At 41.0% G+C, this 6,878-nt stretch overlaps 1 non-coding gene across 1 annotated transcript; it reads left to right on the top strand.

Annotated features, from left to right (window-relative positions):
• The first annotated feature begins 228 nt into the window (after positions 1–228).
• Positions 229–335, top strand: LOC120089531 (small nucleolar RNA R71). Its single transcript, XR_005485206.1, has one exon. It is a non-coding gene; the product is annotated as a small nucleolar RNA R71 (small nucleolar RNA).
• The last annotated feature ends 6,543 nt before the right edge of the window (positions 336–6,878 follow it).

The following is a 6,878-nucleotide window of genomic DNA, read 5'->3' as shown; positions in this document are numbered from 1 at the left end:
TGATTTTGCAGGGATGAGATAGCCCCATTGTTTGCGTCATTTTTTTTTTATTCTTAATCTCTGATCGCTTTCCCTTTAATCTCCGTGATTTTTGGAAATGCGATCAAGTATACTCTTAGCTTCCTCATATGTTTTGTCAAGCAGACCACTAACGCTGCCGCATTGGCAGCGGTCTGCGAAGAGGGATTCAATCCTTAGTAGAAAATCTTCATTCGTAGACAATCTGGTAAGCCATTATGTGGACAATCTTTAACCAGCCGCTTAAACCTCGCCCAAGCATCGCTGAGCGATTCGTCATCTTCTTGTTCAAAATTTGTTATTAATTTCCTTCTCCTAGCGTTCTCAGTTGGTGAGAAATACTTCTTCATAAACTTTTCCACCACCTGTTCCTACGAAGTTGTCTCCCTCAGTTCGAGAGAATATGTCCATTTCCTCGCCTGATCACACAAAGAAAAGGGAAATAAAGTTATTCGAACTTCCTCGGTTGAGATATTCAGGAACACAAAAGTGTTGTAGATTTCTATGAAGCTTCGGAGGTGGGCGTGTGGGTCTTTGCCACGCCTTCCTCCAAACTGCCTAGTAGCCTGAATCATCTGCAACATTACCGGCTTCATTTCAAACCTCGATCCATTTAACACCGGCCTCATGATTTCTGGAGAGAAATCGTAGAGGTTAGGTGATGCATAGTCCCGGATAGGTCTATTGTGGTCATTCACCAGAAGGATGGGGTTGGCCATTATATTATTCGCGTTAGCGGCCCTTGCGTCCGGTTGCTCCGCCATTCTTGGTGTTCTTTCTTGTTGTTGTTGGCGGTTTCTTAATCTTCTTCTAAATGTCCTCTCAATCTCCAGGTCGTAATTCACCAGAGATTAAGAGTCTGCAAAGAAATCAAAAAATTATCATTAGCACTCTATTTTGCCAAAGTCCCTGGCAACGACGCCAAAAACTTGATGCTTGTATTTATGAAGTGGAAATATGGATGCTATGTGTTGATGAAACTGTGTTGTGCACTCAAGTTTCCCCAGCAGAATTCAAGTATAAATTCCTCTGAGTTTCCTGGTAAGTCCAAGGTCGAACACAAGGACTTGTGAAAACAGATTGCGTTGGTAATTTTTATAAAGACTTTGCGGTAATCGGATAAATAAATAAAGTGTTGGGTTTGTTGTTTGCATTGATGAAAAGTAAATAAATGTGGTGGAGTTTGAAAAGAGTTGGTAAACGAAAGATGCGATGAATATGTGGTGAACAGGTTAAAAAGGGTTTCGGCTAACACTCCCTAGAATGCGTTCATGTTATGCGATCATGCAACATACATACAATAGTAAACCACCTCTCGATGCGAATACCACGACTTCTAAGGCTAGAACTCATGCGATATATGCGACAAGTCTACAGGGTCTACACATAAACCTCTATTTCTATTTATGCGATGACAACATGACATTCACACAAATATGCGACCACATAATATCATTCCCATCTCTAGGATGCATGCGATGCAGGTTGACAAACAGAGCTTATCTCCAAGTCCCTATCTCTTATTTATGCAGTTCTAATCTTGCTCTCTCGAGTCTAGATTCTAACCTAGCTCTCTCGAGACATTACGTTCTTTCTTTAGACTCTCTCTCGTGTAACTCTAAAGGGTATTTTGCACAATATAAAACAAGACAATCGCAAGCAAAGAACTTCCTAGGTCATGTTAGCTTAGTTCTTCTCAACCCATTCGACTAGTTTAGCTACTCATGCATATTAAGAGAGTGAACATAAGTAGAAATAGAACTTCCATTGTATAAGTATGAAGATGAAGTACAAAAAACAATGCAAGTATAGAATAAAGAGCCTGGTAGCAATCTCTTGCTGCCAGGCATTTACACTGTTTCTATTCATGCTCAAAATATAATCTCGCTCTCGCGAGAGTCGGCCTGCTCTCTGCTCTTGCACCCCAAGTTTTTCTCTCGAGTTGCCCTGAGCGATCTCCGGCGCCACCACTATTCTCTTACTCTGCCTTAAAATGGAAAGGAAACTATGAACAGAAGCGTGAACTAAATGGTGAACTAATTAACTGGTTAACCCCTTCTCTGAAGAATGTCCTTGGTATTTATAGAGCATCCATGGTGAAAGGCAGCTTCTCTCTCCTGGTTGTACAAATGGGACAACTTTAATTCCTGACTGATGCACTGGATAATTGTCACCGATAAAGCTGAATATACTTTGTGACCGTTATCGACTGTTAACTTAATTTGGATTCGACTGTCATCAGCTTTCTATCCCATCGCTCTTAATTATCCTTTCACCTGGATGCGCCCACCATGTTGCGCTGACAAGTTGCGACGATCCTTCTCGAGCGAATGTTTGTGAGTACGATCAACGCAAAGCCTTGCGGTGAAGTTGCGCTCGACCAATGAATTCCTATGATCACAATCTTTGCATTGCGTTAACGCATATTTTGCACAAAAATACAAAAATAAACTGTTCTAATGCGCTGAACGCATGCGATCGCAATATTACGAAATTGATTCTTAATGGACGCAAAGTAACATATTTCATCAACGCAATCCAATCATTGTTTAAGAACTTAGCAACGTGCATTTCTGCCCGTTATCAATTATGTCTTTTATTTTTGCTCTATACCTCTTCTCAATTTTCTCTTTCTTCAATATTTTTTTTCAATGGCAAGCATCAAACATGGAGTCGTTGGTAATGGGTTTCCAAGAGTCGTCGGAGATGGGGTCGCTACAATGGGTTTGTGTTGCAAATGGGAGTTTCTGTTGAATATTGTTAGTTGGATCCGTGGATTTCTCGCTTGAGAGAGAGAAGTGTGAGGGAAAGGAAAGGGAGAGGATATAGAGAGAGTGATGGGTTTTATAGGAAATTTGTACGGATGACCCATTTTTTCGGCTCAATGTCACACCCCCTCCCGAATCTTATCCCTCCCCAAGACCAGGAGAGGATGTGAAGACAGCCAACACCACCCTTTTATGGCATCAATTATCCGACTTTTGTCAACTTGAAAACTAGATTTTTATAATTTAATAAGGAAAGTAAATAATTAAACATGTTATTTTATATGTTTCTAACTATTGACTTTCAATTACTATGATCCAAGTCTCGTCTTGTGAGATAGAATTAATTCAGACATCTGGTGGTTCTCCCAACTACTCCACGTCTGCAACCTGGGGAGGGAAAGGAAAACAAAACATAGAAAACTTGAGCTAAAAGCCCAGTGAGTGACGTCTTTGTAAGAAATCAAGTTTAACTATAGAAATGCTTTATTTGGACACACAATTCTAAAAACGGATGCAAATCATATAATAAATGTAACCTCCCCAGCTTGCCAGCTAGATATTCTTGCAAGATCATGTAATACCAATCTCCTGGTATTCTCCGCAAATAACCCAAAATGACCGATGTGAAAGCAATCTCAGTACCCTGATAACCCGCCGAATGTGTACATGTCGACATTTCCTGCTAGACATGTTTGGGTATGCTGATAATCCCAGCCAGATACCCTAACAATCCCAGCCAAGTGACCCCAAAGCATGCTAACAATATCCAGTACTAGTTCAGTTCCCAATACAACCATCCATGCATCATACTAATATTACGATAACAAACCCAAATAAACTTATGATTCTTAATCATGCCAATATTTCAAATGTAACCTATATATATATATATATATATATATATATATATTCATATATATATATATATATATATATATATATATATATATATATATTCATATATATACATAGAAATTAATCACACATATAATAAAATAACCACTCACTGTTTCTTCTGTAAGATTCCCTTCAGGCTGTTTCTTATCTAGCTCCTTGGATTCCTCATTTTTCCAAGAATTTCAAATTAATCCATTATTCCTTTAATAATCTCATTTCATTCACAAATAATCTTAAAAAAATCATAATATCCAGCTTACCCACTTAAAAGAACCCACAGATAGGCTGAGCTACTTCAAAATAGTTTTTTTAGAGGTTATTTCGGCACTTTGGGAGGTGTTGGGTGGCAGAGGGATGCGTCGATGCGTGTAAATGGGCAGAGGGATGCTCTGGCGATCGTTCTTGCACAGACAGTCGTGGGCACCTGGGCGTGCGTCTAGCCGACTGAGTGGGCGATGCGGCATGCGTCTGCTAGTGATGCGTCCTGCGGAGCGCACACTTAGTTGGCTCGAACGCGTGACAAGGCTGTTGCCAATAGCCTATGCCAGCCACTGGACCCTTTCACCTTCAACACAGGTTTTCTTCCTCTTTAGCATCCCACACGTAGTAGCAGCTCGGTATTCCTCACCACACTCCTCTTCGAATATTCTTGCTCTGATTTCACTCAAATAGCCCGAGTGAGTTGTGAGAGTTCCTTACCTTAAGCCCCCTATTTATAGGCGTCCAAAATCTCCCCCAACCCATCACCTCCTACTTGGCTGCATGGCCAGTCGTCTTCTCCTCCTGTTGCCAATGCAACCCCTTTCTACAATAACACTGAAGTGTCTCTTTTTCCCTTAGCCAACATACAAGTCCCTCCTTGCATGTATCCTCAACCGTTCACTTCATTTGTATAAGATCTCCGATTTCCCTAGCTCGCCACATGTCCAAACAAGTTGATTCTTCCGACTTGTCCTCCACGTTCTACCTCATCAACACATCACCCCCTCTAATTTAGTCGCATGCTTTCTTGGTCATACGACTTTAATCTTATCTGCCCATAGTCTCTCATTAACACACCATCTATGTCGTACTAACTCCTAAGATATCGCAAGTCTTCTCTTGGACGTAGACCTTTCTTCACCCGGCTTACTCCTGGCATATGCGTTCTACCCTTGAAATCTTTCCACGCATAGCGCCTGCCCTAAACCCGTCCTATGTGCCCATATGCCATCGGGTATCCTTGGCGCATAGCGTATTACCAACGCATACTAATCCTTGGGTTAAACTAGGTCTCAGTTTAACGCCTTACAGTTTGTCTTACCATTGCCTAGCCTCTTTGTTAACGCGTACTTCATGACTAATGCTAGCATACCCTTATTACTTGCCAATGTCCTTAGCCTCTTGTTCAGGACTAATGCCATCCGACCGTGCATGCATTATGTATCGCAAGCCTTTGTTATGCATAGGCACTTCATCATGCATCCACCATGGCTTGACTCGTCGTCTAGTTCATTGTGTAGTTCTTTTGCTCATTGCCTAGCTCATCATCTAGTAATCCCCCGCTGTCACTCATCATCTAATGCATAGCTTCATCGCATCGCGTTTGCGCCTATTGCCCAACGCATTACGTTTTCCGGCTAGCGCGTCCTTCTATCGCGTAAGGTTATCATCTAACGCCCTGCGTTTGTCGTGCAATGCCCCATCATCTAGCGCTTCGTCTATCGTGTAACTCCCGTCGTGTAGTTCTTGCATCTTTCGCCCATCGCTTAGGCGTCCACACTTATCGTCTAACGCGTCCAAGCTCATCGTTTAGTACCATCGTCTAGTGGTTCCACCAATCGTGTAGCGCCATCGCCTATCGTGTAGCTCCGCATGCCAGCAATGCTCAATGCCCTGCGCATACTAATCAGCACGTATGCCCAACCCCTCATTGTTCTTGCCCCTACTTCTGCTCACGTAGCATCTTACACCCCCCGCATAAGCACCCTTGGGCAGGCTCCTTGCCAATGCTTCGGCCGACATGCGTTTAACAAACTCAATGGCTGTCTTCGACTTCCATTCTTTTCCTCTCATAACCTCTATAACCTTAGTCTTGACTAGTGAAATTTTGGTTAAGTTTGAAACCAAACAAAACCATGCGTTTTCTTTAACATAAGGTTTAGCTTATATTTAGTTAATTTCCTTAACCAAACCTTCACTAGTCAAGGCTTATCTCAAAGCTACTAAACAAATCTATTTAAACACCTAGAGTTTTCTTTAACATAGGGTTTAGCTTATATTTAGTTAATTTCCTTTCTTGCTTGCTCAAGTAGGGAAATAAAATCCAGGTTTCACACTCAAAATGTCAAATGACCATTTTTTTTTAAAATAATGTCAATTGACCCTCTGCTGACATCATCACTATACCGGATTACGTAAATGCTCTTACCTCTTTATCTTCTTACCCTTTTCCTGAAAACCAAAACTAAACTAACAATTTTTCACTGCCGCCGACAAATCGAATTTGATCGGTAAGTGAATTCAATCAGTGCCGATTGTGTCTTAAACTGATCGGTAATGGGGATAGGGTGGGTTGTTATGGGGTTTAGAAATATCGTGAACCTATGTTTTTTTTTTTGGTTTTCTATCTATTCTGAGGTTGAAGACAAGTAGAAAGAGAGAATGTGATTGGATAAGTGAGTGAAATCGGCGAGAGCGACACTCGTGAGAGCTAGACTAATGAGACAATGTCTAAAGAAAATCGTTCTCTTCGAAAGGGAGAGAAAGCGAGAGAAAGAAAGGGAGAGAGAGTGAGAGAGAGAAAGAGAGAGAGAGAGCGAGAGAGAGAAAGAGAGAAAGATCGAGAGAGAGAAAGAGAGATAGGATGGATGTGGCCAATTGATCTTTGCTCTCGAAAGCTAATTGTCATTAATTGTTATTAAGCTATACTTTAGCTAAGCAATTAATAATAATTAATAACAATTCTATACAAATCAAATTCAGACAGAAAAGTTATTGCAAGCACATCCTCCTCTACATAATCAAAATTTAATGCAAACTTTAAATAACTATTAAAACAAATTTTTAACCACTAGTTCTTATTTTAATTAACAAACCTTTTTTGAATTAATATTTTTTTGATCTGCACATCCATCACTCTCCCTCCCTCTTTCTCTCTCTCGCTCTGTCTCACTCTCTCTTGGAGATGGGCAAATTCCCCGCGGGTCGGAAAAT

The sequence above is a fragment of the Benincasa hispida genome, chromosome 10, assembly GCF_027475165.1.
Source record: "Benincasa hispida cultivar pf3 chromosome 10, pf3_genome.v1.1, whole genome shotgun sequence".
Classification (NCBI taxonomy): Eukaryota; Viridiplantae; Streptophyta; class Magnoliopsida; order Cucurbitales; family Cucurbitaceae; genus Benincasa; species Benincasa hispida.
This window is presented reverse-complemented; position numbering and strand designations above follow the sequence as displayed.